The 19,791-nt window shown below is 40.7% G+C and overlaps 1 pseudogene; it reads left to right on the plus strand.

Annotated features, from left to right (window-relative positions):
* The window catches only part of LOC119350565, a 94,257-nt pseudogene that overhangs the window by 17,719 nt on the left and 56,747 nt on the right, over positions 1-19,791 (plus strand).

A 19,791-nucleotide genomic window follows, 5' to 3' on the forward strand; every position in this document is an offset into this window, starting at 1 on the left:
TACATAGGACATAGGAGTATTGGTCGATCAAAGGAAATAAATAGAATCTGTTAGTACATATAGCAAAAATGCCCGTGCGATGCAACGGACCTATCAAACTTGTTTTACGCGATCTCGGTTTATGTAATCAATTAATTACGTGATCTCTGTTGTATGTTCTTTCTCTATTCCAAAATTCCACTCACGCGAGTAAGAAGTATTTCACTGTCTTATGCAAGTAGTTCAGTGCATACATATGCTACTCGTTCGTAACTGCAACTTGAACAGAGTAAAAAAATCAGTTCGGTGCATGGATGGATTGATGGGAACACACTGTCTAATGAAAAGGATAAGAATCACATTGGCATGCATAGGTGATTTGAAATTTTAAAAACATAGCATCTACATCTGCGCATCATGAGGAAAAATTCCAGAGAAAAAAATTGATCCAGTCAAGTGTATCTTTGGATATTTCATTATCCACTTAGGCCATATTAGTATTACTTCCCACGTGGTGCACATCATCCTGATGCATGGGTGTGCCTCGGCCCTTACATTGCAAATGTTATTATTGCAGGAAGAGCACACATTCATATGCTAACAGTTTCACAATGCGTTCTTGCTGATAGTAATTGGACCAAATAAAACGATGGACAAGCAGATTGATTAAGGAACTCTAGGTAATACTTCATGCCGTAAGCATTGGCTCAAAAAGTTAATTTGAAAGTAACAAAAAAGGCCTAGAAGAACAGTTCTACCTAAATAAAGTTTACTACTGCACATGAGCAGATCCACACGACGCAGAGGGGACGTGGAGCAGGCCGGTAACCAGGGGAAGGAGCAGAGTGGGAGAAGATTTACACCGCCGTCTCCACTGGATATGGTGTCTCCACCGCATCTGTGGAGGCGCCGCGGGTCCGTCTCGGATGGTGCTCGTGGCTATGGTGAATAGGAGGGGCGACGCATGGGCGAAGAGGCAGGCGGTGCTCGTGGCCAAAAAAGTGGGTCGTTCGAGCTATGGGAGGGAGGAGGGGATTGCCGGGAGGCGACGAGATCAGTGGGCGGCGGTGGCAGCGGCCAGGTAGGGAAGTCGAGGTAGGGCGCTGTGTATTTTTAGGGGAATTGCTTGTGAAAATAACGTGCGATGACGACGTAGCGAGCGGATCCCTTAAAAAAGACATAGCAAGCGGATTCCCTTAAAAATGGTAGGAATGGATACGATTGATGACGTTGATAAATAGTGGTGAATGTTGGCCTAATTAACTATCATCATGCATGGAAACGAATCATCAAGAAAAAGAATACTTCCTATTACTACGCTCATAGGAAGCTTCCTAATCTCTGCTACCAAACAGTTTCTGCCCAAACAAGGAAGGAAAGTTATGGATGTGATTCGGGAGGAAACAAACGTTATGAAGATTAATTAATTTAGATTTGATCTTTAGAGATTGATTGTAATTGATTCTTTTACATAAAGACATTACTAAATAATTTGCGTCAATATGGAAAGTTCTGATCCGTTCAGTTTTTTCGTTGTGTGAGAGGGTGACGTGAAAATAAACCGATGAAGTGGGGGAGGGGACAAAAAAATCTACAAAAAAACCAGCGAAGGTGGGACAAAAAAACCATGATAGGTGGCACGAAAATTGAACGGCGGAGACTACCAACTGCTCCATTAGGAGTAGAGATTCTCAAAATCATATGGCATCTTATTAAAATTTCCATAAGAGTTATTGTAGGAATTACCATAATTATTAGAGGAATTACTAGGAAACGGTCTAGGATTAAAGTTTCCTCTATAAGCATTGTTACCAAAATTATTCCTACCAACAAAATTCACATCCATAGATTCATTATTATTCTCAATCAAAGTAGACAAAGGCATATCATTGGGATTAATAGGAGCACTCTCAGTAGCAAACAATTTCATAAGTTCATCCATCTTCCCACTCAAAACATTAATTTCTTCTATCGCATGAACTTTTTTACTAGTAGATCTTTCGGTGTGCCATTGAGAATAATTAACCATAATATTATCTAGGAGTTTAGTAGCTTCTCCTAAAGTGATTTCTATAAAGTGCCTCCCGCGGCCGAATCTAAAAGATTTCTAGAAGCAAAATTCAATCCGGCATAAAAAATTTGTATGATCATCCATAAATTTAATCCATGTGTAGGGCAATTGAGAATTATTAATTTCATCCTCTCCCAAGATTAGGCAACATGCTCATGATCAAGTTGCTTAAAATTCATAATATCGTTTCTAAGAGAGATGATCTTAGCAGGAGGAAAATACTTAGAGATAAAAGCATCTTTGCACTTATTCCAAGAATCAATACTATTTTTAGGCAAAGACAAAAACCAAGTTTTAGCACGATCTCTAAGTGAAAACGGAAATAACTTCAATTTAAAAATACCATTATACGTATCTTTCTTCTTTTGCATATCACACAAATCAACAAAGTTGTTTAAATGAGTAGCGGCATCTTCACTAGGAAGGCCGGAGAATTGATCTTTCATAACAAGATTCAACAAAGCAGCATCGATTTCACAAGATTCAACATCATTAAGAGGAGCAATCGGAGTGCTAAGGAAATCATTATTGTCGGTATTGGAAAAGTCACACAATTTAGTATTATCTTGAGCCATCGTGACAAGCAATCCTACACACAAGCACACAAGAGGCAAGCGAAAAAGAGGCAAACGAAAAACAGAGGGCGAATAAAACGGCAAGGGTGAAGTGGGGGAGAGGAAAACGAGAGGCGAATGGCAAATAATGTAATACGAGGGAGATGAGTTTGTGATGGGTACTTGGTATGTCTTGACTTGAGCGAAGACCTCCCCAGCAACGGCGCCAGAAATCCTTCTTGCTACCTCTTGAGCACTGCGTTGGTTTTCCCTTGAAGAGGAAAGGGTGATGCAATAAAGTAGCGTAAGTATTTCCCTCAGTTTTTGAGAACTAAGGTATCAATCCAATAGGAGGCTCCTCACAAGTCCCTCGTACCTACACAAACAAACAAGAACCTCGCAACCAACGCGATAAAGGGGTTGTCAATCCCTTCACGGTAACTTGCGAAAGTGAGATCTGATAGAGATAATAAGATAAGATAAATATTTTTGGTATTTTTATGATATGGATTGGAAAGTAAAGGTTGCAAAATAAAGTAGATTGGAAACTTATATGATAAAAGATAGACCTGGGGGCCATAGGTTTCACTAGTGGCTTCTCTCAAGATAGCATAAGTATTACGGTGGGTAAACAAATTACTGTCGAGCAATTCATAGAAAAGTGCATAGTTACGAGAATATCTAGGCATGATCATGTATATAGGCATCACGTCTGCGACAAGTAGACCGAAATGATCCTCCATCTACTACTATTACCCCACACATCGACCGCTATCCAGCATGCATCTAGAGTATTAAGTTCATAAGAACAGAGTAACGCATTAGGCAAGATGACATGATGTAGAGGGATAAACTCAAACAATATGGTATAAACCCCATCTTTTTATCCTCGATGGCAACAATACAATACGTGCCTTGCTGCCCCTACTGTCGCTCGGAAAGAACACCACAAGATTGAACCCAAAGCTAAGCACTTCTCCCATTGCAAGAAATATCAATCTAGTAGGCCAAACCAAACTGATAATTCGAAGAGACTTGCAAAGATAACCAATCATACATAAAAGAATCCAGAGGAGATTCAAATATTTCTCATAGATAAACTTGATCATAAACCCACAATTCATCGGATCTCGACAAACACACCGCAAAAAGAGTTACATCGAACAGATCTCCAAGAAGATCGGGGAGAACATTGTATTGAGATTCAAAGAGAGAGAAGAAGTCATCTAGATAATAACTATGGACCCGAAGGTCTGTGGTAAACTACTCACAACTCATCGGAGAGGCTATGGTGTTGATGTAGAAGCCCTCCATGGTCGATTCCCCCTCCGGTGGAGCGCCGGCGAAGGCTCCAAGATGGGATCTCGCGGTTATAGAAGGTTGAGGCAGTGGAAATAGGTTTTTGTGGTGCTCCTGGATGTTTTCGGGGTACGTAGGGGAGCCACAAGGGGCCCACAAGGGTGGGGGGCGCGCCCACCCCCTGGGGCGTGCCAGGCACCCTCGTGGCTGCCTCGGCTGCTTCTTGACGTCCACTCCAAGTCTCCTGGATTGCGTTTGTTCCAAAAAGATCGCTCCCGAAGGTTTCATTCTGTTTGGACTCCGTTTGATATTCCTTTTCTTCAAAACACTGAAATAGGCAAAAAACAGCAATTCGGGATGGGCATCCGGTTAGTAGGTTAGTCCCAAAAATGATATAAAAGTGTAAAGTAAAGCCCATAAATATCCAAAACGGGTAATATAATGATGTCTACTACACAACCATCTTCTTGTAGACGTTGATGGGCCTGCAAGTGCATAGGTTTGTAGGACAGTAGCAAATTTCCCTCAAGTGGATGAGCTAAGGTTTATCAATCCGTAGGAGGCATAGGATGAAGATGGTCTCTCTCAAACAACCCTGCAACCAAATAACAAAGAGTCTCTTGTGTCCCCAACACACCCAATACAATGGTAAATTGTATAGGTGCACTAGTTCGGCGAAGAGATGGTGATACAAGTGCAATATGGATAGTAGATAAAGGTATTTGTAATCTGAAATTATAAAAACAGCAAGGTAACTAATGGCAAAAGCGAGCGTAAACGGTATTGCAATGGTAGGAAACAAGGCATAGGGTTCATACTTTCACTAGTGCAAGTTCTCTCAACAATAATAACATAGATAGATCATATAACAATCCCTCAACATGCAACAAAGAGTCACTCCAAAGACACTAATAGCGGAGAACAAGCGAAGAGATTATGGTAGGGTACGAAACCACCTCAAAGTTATTCTTTCAGATCAATCTATTCAAGAGTTCGTACTAGAATAACACCTTAAGACACAAATCAACCAAAACCCTAATGTCACCTAGATACTCCATTGTCACCTCAAGTATCCGTGGGCATGATTATACGATATGCACCACACAATCTCAGATTCATCTATTCAACCAACACAAAGTACTTCAAAGAGTGCCCCAAAGTTTCTACCGAAGAGTCAAGACAAGAACGTGTGACAACCCCTATGCATAGGTTCATGGGCGGAACCCGCAAGTTGGTCACCACAACATACATCAAGTGGCACATGATATCCCATTGTCACCACAAATAAGCACGGCAAGACATACATCAAGTGTTCTCAAATCATTAAAAGACTCAATCCGATAAGATAACTTCAAAGGGAAAACTCAATTCATCACAAGAGAGTAGAGGGGGAGAAACATCATAAGATCCAATATAATAGCAAAGCTCGGGATACATCAAGATCGTGCCATAGAGGGAACACGAGAGAGAACTCGAGAGAGAGAGAGAGATCAAACACATAGCTACTGGTACATACCTTCAGCCTCGAGGGTGAACTACTCCCTCCTCGTCATGGATAGCGCCGGGATGATGAAGATGGCCACCGGTGAAGGATCCCCCCTCCGGCAGGGTGCCGGGAAGGGCTCCTGAGAGGTTTCTGGTGGCTACAGAGGCTTGCGGCGGCGGAACTCCCGATCTATCTTGATATTCGATGTTTTTAGGGTAAGTAGGCTTATATAGGCGAAAGAAGTCGGTCGGGGGAGCCTCGAGGGGCCCACGAGAGGGTAGGGCGCGCCCAGGGGTGGTGGGCGGGCCCCTCTGTCTCGTGGCTTCCTGGATGACCCCCCGGCTTGCACTCCAAGTCTCCTGGATCATAATCTTTCCAAAAATCATGTTGCCGAAGGTTTCATTCCGTTTGGACTCCATTTGCTATTCCTTTTCTTCGAAATACTGAAACAGGCAATAAAACAACAATATGGGCTGGGCCTCCGGTTAATAGGTTAGTCCCAAAAGTAATATAAAAGTGTATAATAAAGCCGGTAATCATTCAAAACAGATAATAAAATAGCATGAATGCTTCATAAATTATAGATACGTTGGAGACGTATCAGCATCCCCAAGCTTAATTCCTGCTCGTCCTCGAGTAGGTAAATGATAAAAGAAAGAATTTATGAAGTGTGAATGCTAGAGGTGCACAAGTTTGATCAATGATAATTTCAATCACCTTTACTAGCATCAATATATGTCATAACAGTAGTTCATCTCATAAAACTATTCATAATCAAGTAACAAGCTATTCACATGTTAAAGCATAGACCATAAACTTTCTTGAAAACTAGCAAACTTCATTCTTAGTCATCAAACAATTGCAATTCATCCTATTTTCAGGAAGGGTCTATGTCAGAGCTTTGATTTAGCAAACTTCACATACTCAACTTCATATAGTCTTCTACAATTGCTAACACTCACGTGATACTTATGGTTATGGAGTTTTAATCGGACACTAAGAAAGGTAGGGGCTTATAGTGTTGCCTCCCAACATATTCACCTTTGGGTGATGTCAACAATAATATTTCATGCTAACTTACATCCAATTGGATATATATATATATATATACATACATATATATATATATATATATATATATATATCAGGATCTTTCCAACACGAGGTGCTTGCCAAAGGATAAAATGAAAAAGGGAAAGGTGAAGATCACCTTGACTCTTGCATAAAGTAAAAGATAGGCCCTTCGCAGAGGGAAGCAGAGGTTGTCATGCGCTTTTATGGTTGGATGCACAAAATCTTAATGCAAAAGAACGTCACTTTATATTGCCACTTGTATATGGACCTTCATTATGCAGTGCGTCGCTTTTATTGCTTCCATAACAAGATCGTATAAAGCTTATTTTCTTCACACTAATAGATCATACATATTTAGAGAGAAATTTTTATTGCTTGCACCGATGACAACTTACTTGAAGGATCTTACTCAATCCATAGGTAGGTATGGTGGACTCTCATGGAAAAACTGGGTTTAAGGATATTTGGAAGCACAAGTAGTATCTCTACTTGGTGCTAGGAATTTTGGCTAGCACGAGGGGGAAAGGCAAGCTCAACATGTTTGAATGATCCATGACAATATACTTTAACTGAGATGCGAGAAAACATAACCCATTACATTGTCTTCCTTGTCCAACATCAACTCTTTAGCATGTCATACTTAATGAGTGCTCACAATTATAAAAGATGTCTATGATAGTATATTTATATGTGAAATATCTCTTCCTTCAATATTCTTTCATGAATTGTCCAAATGACCAATACAATGCTTGCTAACCTTCGATAAATTTACTACCTCTACTTCTTAGATGTGAAGTCATTACTCCCCATGGGATAAGTAAATGAAACATATATAATTTCAGATTTATGACATTCAACTCATTGAACCATTTACTCATAGGATATAAGTGAAGCACAAGAGTAAATGAAAAACTACTCCAAAAAGATATAAGTGAAGACCAATGAGTAGCTAAATAATTATGCAACTATGTGAAGACTCTCTCCCATTTAAGAATTTCAGATCTTGGTATTGTATTCAAGCAGCAAGCAAAGCAAAACAAAATGGCATTGCAAGGTAGCACGACTCATGTGAAGAAGCAAAAACTTAGGTTCAACCGATGCTAACCGATAGTTGTTGAAGAAGAAAGGTGGGATGCCTAACGGGGCATCCCCAAGCTTAGATGCTTGAGACTTCTTGAAATATTATCTTGGAGTGCCTTGGTCATCCCCAAGCTTGAGCTTTTGTGTCTCCTTAATTCCTTTTATATGTTGGTTTCCTAAATCTCATAAGCTTCATCCACACCAAACTCAACAAGAACTTGTGAGATAAGTTAGTATAAAACAATGCAAAAACCTTATCATTTTCTACTGTAACAAATCACTAAGATTATTATTCAACATTGAATACTAAATGTCTCTGCATATTTAATACTCCTATCCTAAAATAGAATCATGAAACAAGCAAACATATGCAAACAATGCAAACATAACAGCAATCTGCCAAAACAGTATAGTCTGTAAAGAATGCAAGATTCATCATACTTCCCTAACTCCAAAAATTATAATAAAAATACTATGCTGTTATAGATTTATCAGAGCTCATTATTCAAAAATATTTAACATTATATCACTCTCTGAATTTTCTAGGGAATTTTTGCAACAGCGGTAAACTTTCTGTTTTGAAACAACAACATGTATATTTGCAAAATAAGCATGGTAAAGGCTATCATTGACATTTTTATTGAAAATAGAGATGCAAAAGATTATTCTAAATAACAGCAAGCAAATACTAACAAAATAAAATGACGCTCCAAGAAAAACACATATCATGTGGTGAATAAAAATATAGCTCCAAGTAAAGTTACCGATGAACGAAGACGAAAGAGGGGATGCCATCCGGGGCATCCCCAAGCTTAGGCTCTTGGTTGTCCTTGAATATTACCTTGGGGTGCTTGGGAATCCCCAAGCTTAGGCTCTTGCCACTCCTTATTCCATAGTCCATCGAATCTTTACCCAAAACTTGAAAACTCCACAACACAAAACTCAACAGAAAACTCGTAAGCTCCATTAGTATAAGAAAATAAATCACCACTTAGGTACTGTAACGAACTCATTCTAAATTAATATTGGTGTAATATCTACTGTATTCCAACTTCTATATGGTTCATACCCTCCGATACTACTCATATATTCATCAAAATAAGCAGACAACACATAGAAAACAGAATCTGTCAAAAACAGAACAGTCTGGGGTAATCTGTATCAAACGTATACTTATGGAACTCCAAAATTCCTACCAAATTAGGAAGTCCTCAGAAATTTGTTTGCCAATCCATAGCAGAAAGAATCAGATAAAAATCACATTTCTGTGAATTATCAAAACTAATTTACTAGGTGCAAAAGTTTCTGATTTTTCAGCAGGATCAACACAACTATCACCGTAAGCTATCCTAAAGGTCTTACTTGGCACTTTATTGAAACAAAAGCTATAAAACATGATTACAACAGTAGAATAATCATGTGGAGACACAAAAACAGTAAGGGTAAATGTTGGGTTGTCTCCCAACAAGTGCTTTTCTTTAATGCCTTTCTAGCTAGGCATGATGATGACAATGATGCTCACATAAAAGATAAGAATTGAAACATAAAGGGAGCATCATGAAGCATATGACTAGCACATTTAAGCCTAACCGACTTCCTATGCATAGGGATTTTGTGAGAAAACAACTTATGGGAACAATAATCAACTAGCATAGGAAGGCAAAACAAGCATAACTTTAAAACTTTAAGCACATAGAGAGGAAACTTGATATTATTGCAATTCCTACAAGCATATGTTCCTCCCTCGTAATAATTTCAGTAGCATCATGAATGAATTCAACAATATAACTAGCACCTAAAGCATTCTTTTCATGATCTACAAGCATATAATTGTTACTACTCTCCACATAAGCAAAATTCTTCTCATTCGGAATAATGGGAGTATCATAAGAGACTCGAACACTAAAAATTGTTTCCACATTAAAAGGATAGTGTTCAGAAAAAGGGTAATCATAATCATGACAAGTTTTATAAATATAATCATCACTACTTGTTATAGCATAAGTTTCATCACAATAATCATCATAAGTAGTAACTTTGTTCTCATCATAATCGATTGAAACCTCTTCCAAGACAGTGGAATCATTACTAAATAAAGTTGACACTCTTACAAATCCACTTTCATATTCATCACAAATAGGAGGCATGCTTTCATCATAATAAATATTCTCATCAAAACTTGGGGGACTAAACATATCAACTTCATCAAACATAGCATCCCCAAGCTTGTGGCTTTGCATATCATTAGCATCATGGATATTCAAGGAATTCATACTAACAACATTGCAATCATGCTCATCATTCAAAGATTTAGTATCAAACATTTTATAGACTTCTTATTCTAGCACTTGAGCCACTACAAAAAAAATACACTTCCGTGATGATATGTGTTTGTCATAGTAGGTCGCGTTATTTGTCATGCATGTACATCCATGACAAATTTATGACAGAATCAAGATAGTCATACCTGTGCTATCATAGAAGTGTTCGATGACATTACCAAAATTATCATCACGGAAGTGTCCACTTCCATGACGATAAATTGCGCGTCACAGAAGTGCTTTCGTCAAGGGTGACCGACACGTGGCATCCACCGTAACGGAACACCGTTAAGCTATCGGGTCGGGTTTTGGATCCGATAACCCGTTAACAGCCCCGACCAATGGGGATTTTCCACGTGTAAAATCATCATTGGCTGGAGAAAACACGTGTCGGCTCATCGTTGGGACAGATGTCATCCACTCATTGGACAGAAGGCGCCTATGATACATCGACACGTGGCACGGCCAATCAAGTTTAAATGGGCCGGCCCAACTAAAGGCCCACAAGATTTGGCGGGCCATAATGGGCCGGCCCAGTTAAAGGCCCACCAGATTTTGCAGACTATAATGGGCTGGCCCAGCTAAAGGCCCACAAGATTTTGCGGGCCATAATAGGCCGGCCTAGGTAAAGGCCCACAAGATTTTTGTGTGCCATAATGGGCCGGCCCAGGTAAAGGCCCACAAAATTCTTACGGATCATAATGGGCCGGCCCAGCTAAAGGCCCACGAGATTTCGCCGACATTAATGGGCTGGCCCAGCTGTAGGCCCACAAGATTTCGAGGACCCTAGTAGGCCGGCCCATTAACTGGTTGCCATGTTTTGGGCCAAATGCCGGCCCATAATTGATCCGGTCCATTAATGGCATGCCACGTTCCGGGCCTAGTAATGGCCCATATAAGATCCGTCCCGTTAAAAGCCTCCCACTTTCTAGGCCAAATCACGGCCCAGATCAGGTCCGGCCCTTTAAGAGGCTTTGGGCTCAATTATGGCCCATATCAGATTCGACCCGTTGACTGGACTGAATGCTTTTGGGCCCACTTGCTAAAGGCCGATTTAGTAATTCGGCCTGATATTAGATTCGGCCTGTTAAGGGCCCATTTAACATTTCGGCCCTATATTAATTTCGGCCTGTTAAAAGCCCGTCATATAGTTGGGCCTAACTATGGCCCAGTTTGCATCCGGCCCGCTCGGAGCCGATATCTGACTGGGCCAAACAAGGACCGAGACAACTTTGGCCTGTTAAAAGCCCGTGAATTGATTCGCACAATCATGGCTGGGGTCTATTTCGGGCTGCCGCCGGCCCGTGAGCCATTCAGCACGTTTCAGGCCCAGCCTACTTCTCAGCCTCCTAAAAGCCCATTGAGTTTTCTTGCGAAAAGAGGGCCGGGGGTTACTCGGCCTATTAAAGGCCCGAATCTACTAGTGGGCCAGTTTGACAGGGCCCATGATGCGGATCATACATCGTGATTGCATGACGGCCCGATTATGTACCGTAATTTTGCGGTTTGGCCGGTTTACTGCGAAGACAGGATATATATACAGTAAAATAATTGCAGCATCATGAATAAGAAAAAACCTAGACTATATAATAAAGAAATTACGGCATATTACATCCACTGGGCATCAAAGTTCGCCACTATGATAATAAAGCACAAGCAGACAGCAGATTACATACACTGGGCATCAAAGATTGCCACCAGTGCAAATAAACACGTCGACAAAATAATATACAAAACCGACAGCACTTCAATAGAGTTCAAGAAAGGTTAGCCCTGCTAGGGAGCTGCAGCGCAAGCAGCTGAGCAAGATGATGAGACTGCGCTTGTTCAACACTTATATCTTCCTCACTCTGAAAGATAAACAAGTAGATAGATGACAGGTTTTGCACATAAAAGTATCAGTGCTGACAATTCATCACATTTCTTACTGACGAATAAAGTGACACAGTTTAAAATTGCATTAACACAATATGGTATTGTTCAGGTCAAGACATGGCAGGAATTTACATTGTGAAGGAGTTGGGAGCTTCACGACACCACTGGATTACAGATCAACAACTCATAAGTATCAATGGTTAGTGTGCTGTCAATTTATCCCATTTCAGATTGGCAAATAAAGAGGTGGTTTAAATAATAGTAGAATGATATGACATTGTTCATAGTTAAGACATTGCAGAATATGACATTGTGCTATAGTGGGTAGGTTCACCACACCACTGGATTACGGATGAAGAACAGAAGCATACATGCAGTGCAAAAGAAGATCACTTGCTCTGTATAGTTTAATTTACATGGTATGAAGAAGGAACTTGGTTGTACAACTAAAAACTTAAATTGAGAAGGACACACTTTTGTTTATGAACTACATAATAAACTTTAAACATGCAATTTGATGCAAACACCAAAAATAAACAGCTGTTGCAGTCATGCCTAACCAAATATACACAACAAAGTTTGAAGGCTTGAGAAGGACATACTTACATTACTGGTGAAGACAGGCTCTATAAGCCCTTGTCCATGCTGATGGGGGGGCAATTCAAGAAGTTTAGCACAGAATGTTCTTCATAAGCATTGCCTTTATTCTACATTTTGTTAAGAGTAAATATAGATGTGATAATATATGAAAAAATGGAGAATATTTAAGATAAGATGAAGAGTGATGCTACATAACCAAGTAGCTATAAATGTATGTGCAGCGATACAGGCAAAAGGCACAGCCAAGAGCAATGCACAGCTAAACTACTTCAGTACCAACCTTATGGTAAGAGTAAATATAGATCTGATGTGTAGAAAATGGAGGGCAAAGGAAAATAAGCTGCAGAGTGATGGTACATGAACAACTACCTGTCAATATAAGTACACTCATATAGGATAGCATGTACTTACAAGAACAATGCAGAGCTAAAAAATTCATTGGCATTGGATATATTCTACACTAATGTAACCATTCATACAGATCAGATAATTTGGAGCAAACAATTGATAAGCAAGCTATCATGCATACTGCTGTCACATAATGAACCGGGTATGTATGCAAGTACAGTGATACACAACAACAGGTACTAACAAGAGCAAAGCAGCGGGCAGCATATTTGCGATATCATGTCATTCTTTTCAAACCGGAATTCTTCTTCGAGCTGATTCCCTGCAAAAAAGATCCATAAGGCACATGCGGAAAAGTAGAAGTTCAAATTGTCATGTGATTTCATAGACAGTACCTCATCCTGGGAATGAGACCAGTGCATAACAAGGTTTTTCCATTCAATGTCTTCTAAATTTAGCACAGGAGACTTCACCGGAAATTCGTTTATAGACTTGCCATCAAAGTGTGACTTCCTCAGGTAACACCGATACTGCTGCAATGCTTCCTTGAAAAGCACAAGCAAGCTTTGCTTGTCATGACTATCCAGATTGATACTCACCTAGTTACAACAATGTAATGTAAATCATTGATGGTTCGATTAGCAGAAAATAGGAAAATAATAACCATGAATAATAGCACTTACATGTAAGTTGGACAGGAAGATGTGAAAATGGTGTTTGTCTTCACTATAATCTTCCCATCGTGGGAATATATGCACGTAGTCCCTAAAAACATTGGAAGCATTGTCTTTTAAACTGGGAATAAATGGAATGGGGTTCCAATCTGCAAGAATTGGTCGTCTCTGCAGTTGAGATAGGTCTTCGGCCGGTGGACTTGCTGTACTTTTTGCTGGGGTGGTATTTTTCTGTGGTATGGCTGGTGCTATGGCAAATGAAATCGGTATACCTTTTGCTGGAGTGCAGGTCCTGTGTGGTGGGGCTAGTGGTGTGGCCAGTGAAGTATGGGTACAGTCTGCTGGAGTCGGTCCTCTGTTTTGTGTCACTGGTTGTATAGCCAATATAAGTGGGGCGCTGTTTGATTTCTCTAGCACCACCACATTTTTCAAGGACTTTGCTGGTGCTCCTTCAGGTTTGGCAATCACCCTCTTCCTTTTTGATGTCTGATGCACAAGAACAACATTTGAGTGGAAAAAATGGTATGACGACAGATGGAATATGTATTGATAATGGATGGGCATAGCATCTCGAGTTATATGATGAGTAAACTAAGCAGATGGTGGTGCAACAAAGTAGAAGAAATGCAAGACAACATATGCAAGATACGCGCAATCAATAAAACCTTGCCAAATTAGAACATGCACCTTGATGGGTGAACAGGACAGGCCATCTGCCTTTGACTCCTCGAGGTTAGAATAGTCATTAGAATGATATTCTGAACAAGAATCAACAGGTGGGGAGCGTACGAGTTTCATTGCTTCCAAAATGGCACTCAATGCCTTGGTGCCAATTTTGTAAGTCATTGCAGTGTTCCACAATATTATTCTGATGCGCGGATTCTGATATTCACTGTAATTGCGTATAATATCTGAGAACCATGAAAACATAAATAGTTGTGAGATTATCTTTGTAATGTAGATGATATTCTAATATAGGGGCGCCCTTGTAAACACTTATGTGCTATCACTGGATTCTGATGAGAGAGCTCATGTGTGCTGTAATATCGTGCGTGCATTTATATAATCTGGCACAAGTACACAAAAAAATAGGCTCCATAAGTAAGGATAGCTGGCAGATGATAGGTTCATAATATACTGTATAGATAGTTTATTGCCAAACCATGATAACAAGAGCACACAACAACTAGGCAGATCATAGTGTACATAACAGGGGTACACCATAACCACGATATATAAATCAAGAAAGTGGAACTGGCTTGAAAATACGGTGTTGTATTGCCGCTAGTAATTGAAAGCCTATCGATCACGTACAGGCCAGCACTATCGAACATGGTAAAGAAGAGCAAGCAGATTTTGGATAATAAAATGTTGGTTGCGCAGTGCCCACACATGAAGAACCAGAGCGCATTAAGAATGCAACTCCCAGCTGTCTCTCGACCATTTCAGGCGGTTGGATGAAGATCCTACGTCTCCTAACCCTTCTTCTTCCTCGTCTGTGATTCTTCCCATACAGAACACCGCACGGGCCACCGGCCGGACCACCGGCCCCCACCTCCTGTGTTCCTCCGCCACCCCACCCCCCACCCGCGTCGAGTTTCCTTCATTCGGCGAGTCCCCACAACCACCCGAGCCCCTTGGATCGCACCGGCGAACTCCGGCGAGCTCTGAAAAATCGACTGACCCAATTTTGAAATTTAGTCTACTGTGATTTAACTAGTGTGGAATATAAAAGGGGAAAACCATAAGCATTGGGAGTATAGTGTTGAGCGTGCCATGGCGGATATGAAGGTGCAAACCGGACAAAGGCAACTTCGCAACCAAGACAAGAAATCAGAGTAAAGCAGTGGCGATCTATTTTCTTGCTGCGATAAAAAAGTTGAGCAGATACGAAAGAGTACCGCCTCTGGTGCGGCACCGTGTACGCATCTGGTGAGAATTTGATGGTGCTGCGGTAGCGATGGCTGTCGGCGGCGTGGAAGCAGATCTAGGAGGGTAGACGGTGGCGGTGGGGCGCGGTGGACGAGATGGTCGTAGGAGCGGCGCCGGCAAGGTGGACGACGGCGGGGATGAAGCGAGAGGACGGGATGCAAGGATCCCGGTCTGAAGGCATGGATGAGAGAGGTCGATCTCTTGTAATGGACGGTGGCATCGGGGTATCAGCTCCGGCATGGTGGAGGAGGACGGCGGTGGATGGGGTGGCGGATGGCGGCAGACGGAGGAGGGTGGGGTGGAGAGGGTGTTTTGGTGCCCACGGAGTATGAATGGGGAAAAGGGAGGTAGAGAGGAAGGGGGGAACCATGTAGTCAGGGCGCGCTTGTCTCAAATGCGAGGAAATTTACAAACTTAGCCCCCGTTTCAAATTTCTACTACATCACAGCAACATTAGTCGGTTGGGGATAGGACGGTAATCTCGCATACACCGAATATTTGCCGACGAGAGTTTGTTTTTGGCGCCCATCGTGTATGAATATGAATCGGGGAGGGAGTCGATTTCGGCCGAGGGCACATTGTGTTTTGGCGCCCACCGTGTATGAATCCGGGTGAGAGGCGGTTACGTCACGTTTGGGTGAAATTACAAACTTACCCCTATCGAAACCTATAGAAATCCAGCAGATAGGCTTTGCGCGGCAGGGATAGGCAGTAGTGATTTCCATCTCGTAGATTTTGGTTTCGGGCGGTTACTGCGACTTTCCCTGCTTCGTTCAAATTTTGCACAGTGCACGTTTACCGTGCCAACTCAATTCGAATCCCGTTTGTATTCTACTATTTTTTTCGGGCGGGATCCATTTTCAATTGGAATTACATTCTATATACATCATTTTTTTACATATATACTTTCAAAAGCACAACACCATTTATACATAAATATGGTTTACAAATGGCATGATCTCATATTCATAAGGTTGTATCCATCAATTTGGATTTTCAAATATTTGAAACCACTTTATGTTGAAATCCAATGTATGCATTCCTCGCTAACTGTCTCCAATTAATGTGTGTTTCATGCGGGTTTTTTTTAACTTCTCAAACATGTATAATGTGTTTCACACACGCAACATATAGTGTAATCCTGTTTAGACACTAATTGCATATAAACCATGCATTGTTTGTAATTGAAGAATCTATGGATCACCAATATTGATAAACTATATAACATTACACGTGTGCCCAAATTCAAATGAATATGCATGTTTGATACACCAATTTGCGTTATGATATTATCGATGTCATGATCTCCAGTTTAAATATTTGAATCCCCTTTAATCCAGATATTCGTCTCATATAGCTATCACTCATGCTTATTGATACGTCTCCGTCGTATCTACTTTTCCAAACACTTTTGCCCTTGTTTTGGACTCTAACTTGTATGATTTGAATGGAACTAACCCGGACTGACGATGTTTTCAGCAGAACTGGCATGGTGTTGTTTTTTGTGCAGAAAATAAAAAATTCTCGAAATGTCCTAAAACTCCACGGAACACCTTAGAAAAAATAAAGAAAAATACACGCAAAAGATGAAGACCAGGGGGCCCACACCCTGCTCACGAGGGTGGGGGCGCGCCCCTCCTACCTCGTGGGCCCCCTGGTGGCCCTCCGACGCCAACTCCAACTCCATATATTGGCTTTCGGGGAGAAAAAAATTAGAGAGAAAGTTTCATCGCGTTTTACGATACGGAGCCGCCGCCAAGCCCTAATCTCTCTCGGGAGGGCTGATCTGGAGTCCGTTCGGGGCTCCGGAGAGGGGGATTCGTCGCCGTCGTCATCATCAACCATCCTCCATCACCAATTTCATGATGCTCACCGCCGTGCGTGAGTAATTGCATCGTAGGCTTGTTGGACGGTGATGGGTTGGATGAGATTTATCATGTAATCGAGTTAGTTTTGTTAGGGTTTGATCCCTAGTATCCACTATGTTCTCAGATTGATGTTGCTATGACTTTGCTATGCTTAATGCTTGTCACTAGGGCCCGAGTGCCATGATTTCAGATCTGAACCTATTATGTTTTCATGAATATATGTGTGTTCTAGATCCTATCTTGCAAGTCTATAGTCACCTACTATGTGTTATGATCCGGCAACCCCGAAGTGACAATAATCGGGACCACTCCCGGTGATGACCGTAGTTTGAGGAGTTCATGTATTCACTATGTGCTAATGCTTTGTTCCGGTTCTCTATTAAAAGGAGGCCTTAATATCCCTTAGTTTCCATTAGGACCCCACTGCCACGAGAGGGTAGGACAAAAGATGTCATGCAAGTTCTTTTCCATAAGCACGTATGACTATATTCGGAATACATGCCTACATTACATTGATGAACTGGAGCTAGTTCTGCGTCACCCTATGTTATGACTGTTACATGATGAACCACATCCAGCATAATTATCCATCGCTAATCCGGTGCCTACGAGTTTTCCATATACTAGTTTATGCTTATTTACTTTTCCGTTGCTACTGTTACAATCACTACAAAATACCAAAAACATTACTTTTACTGTCTTTACTTTTGTTACCATTACCACCACTATCATATTACTTTGCTACTAAACACTTTGCTGCAAATACTAAGTTTCCAGGTGTGGTTGAATTGACAACTCAGCTGCTAATACTTGAGAATATTCTTTGGCTCCCCTTGTGTCGAATCAATAAATTTGGGTTGAATACCTACCCTCGAAAACTGGATAGTTGTGCTGGTTCTCTTTTCAGGGAAAGAACACCGGATGATGCTGAACTTCTATTGAATACTATGTTGGCTAATGAAAATAATTGGGCACCTCCCGAGCCAACTCCTGAGCCAATTCCTGAGCCAGCTCCTGAGCCTTTTATTGAGCCTATTCCTAAACCAACTCCGAAAAAGAGAGGTGTTCTATTTCTCAGTCCCAAAGATATGCAAGAGGCAAAGAAATCTATGAAAGAAAAAGGTATTAAAGCTGAAGATGTTAAGAATTTACCCCCTATTGAAGAAATACATGGTCTTAATTTACCGCCTGTTGAAGAAGTATATGATCTCAATTACTTATTTAATGAAGAACCTCCCGATATCCCGACACAGGTAGTAAAGGTAAATTCTCTCTATAGATATGATAAAGTTGAAGTTCCTCCTACTAAAATTGCTAGTCAGTGCTTGGATGAGTTTGATGACTTTATGTTTAAGCAAGATGACTTTAATACTTATTTTGGTAGACAATTAAAACAGAATACCTTTATGATTAAACGCTTGAGTGATTATATGGCTGATATTAGAGGTGAACTTAAACTTGTTAGCAAACATGCTTCTATGGTTACCACTCAAGTAGAACAAGTACTTAAAGCTCAGAAAGAAGTGCTTGATGAAATGAATAGTAAGAAAAATGATTATGCTGTTAGAGTGGCTACTAGAACTGGTAGAATGACTCAGGAACCTTTGTATCCTGAAGGCCACCCTAAGAGAATCAAGCAAGATTCTCAGAGAAATAATATAGATATGCCTAGTTCTTCTAAGAGGAAGAAAAAGAAAAATGATAGGACTTTGCAAACTTCTAGTGAACCTATTGCTGAACCACCTGAGAATCCAAATGATATCTCTGTTTCTGATGTTGAAACACAATCAGGTGATGAACATGAACCTAGTGATAATGTTAATGATAATATTCATGTTGATGCTCAACCTAGTAATGATAATGAAGTAGAAGTTGGACCTGTTGTTGATCTTGATAACCCACAATCAAAGAATCAACGTTATGATAAAAGAGACTTCGTTGCTAGGAAACATGTTAAAGAAAGAGAACCATGGGTTCAGAAACCCATGCCTTTTCCTCCCAAACCATCCAAGAAAAAAGGATGATGAGGATTTTGAGCACTTTGCTGAAATGATTAGACCCATCTTTTTGCGTATGCGATTAACTGATGTGCTCAAAACAAATCCTTATGCTAAGTATATGAAGGATATTATTACTAATAAAAGAAAGATACCTGAAGCTGAAATTTCCACCATGCTTGCTAATTACACCTTTAAGGGTGGAATACCAAAGAAACTTGGAGATCCCGGAGTGCCTACTATACCATGCTCCATTAAAAGAAATTATGTTAAAACTGCTTTATGTGATCTTGGAGCCGGTGTTAGTGTCATGCCTCTCTCTTTATATCGTAGACTTGACTTGAATAAGTTGACACCTACTGAAATATCTTTGCAAATGGCTGATAAATCAACTGCTATACCTGTCGGTATTTGTGAGGATGTGCCTGTTGTGGTTGCAAACGTTACTATTTTAACGGACTTTGTTATTCTTGATATTCCCGAGGATGATAGTATGTCTATTATTCTTGGAAGACCTTTCCTTAATACTGCAGGGGCTGTCATTGATTGCAACAAAGGCAATGTCACTTTTCATGTTAATGGCAATGAGCACACGGTGCACTTTCCGAGGAAACAACCTCAAGTTTATAGTAT

The sequence above is a fragment of the Triticum dicoccoides genome, chromosome 1B, assembly GCF_002162155.2.
Source record: "Triticum dicoccoides isolate Atlit2015 ecotype Zavitan chromosome 1B, WEW_v2.0, whole genome shotgun sequence".
NCBI lineage: Eukaryota > Viridiplantae > Streptophyta > Magnoliopsida > Poales > Poaceae > Triticum > Triticum dicoccoides.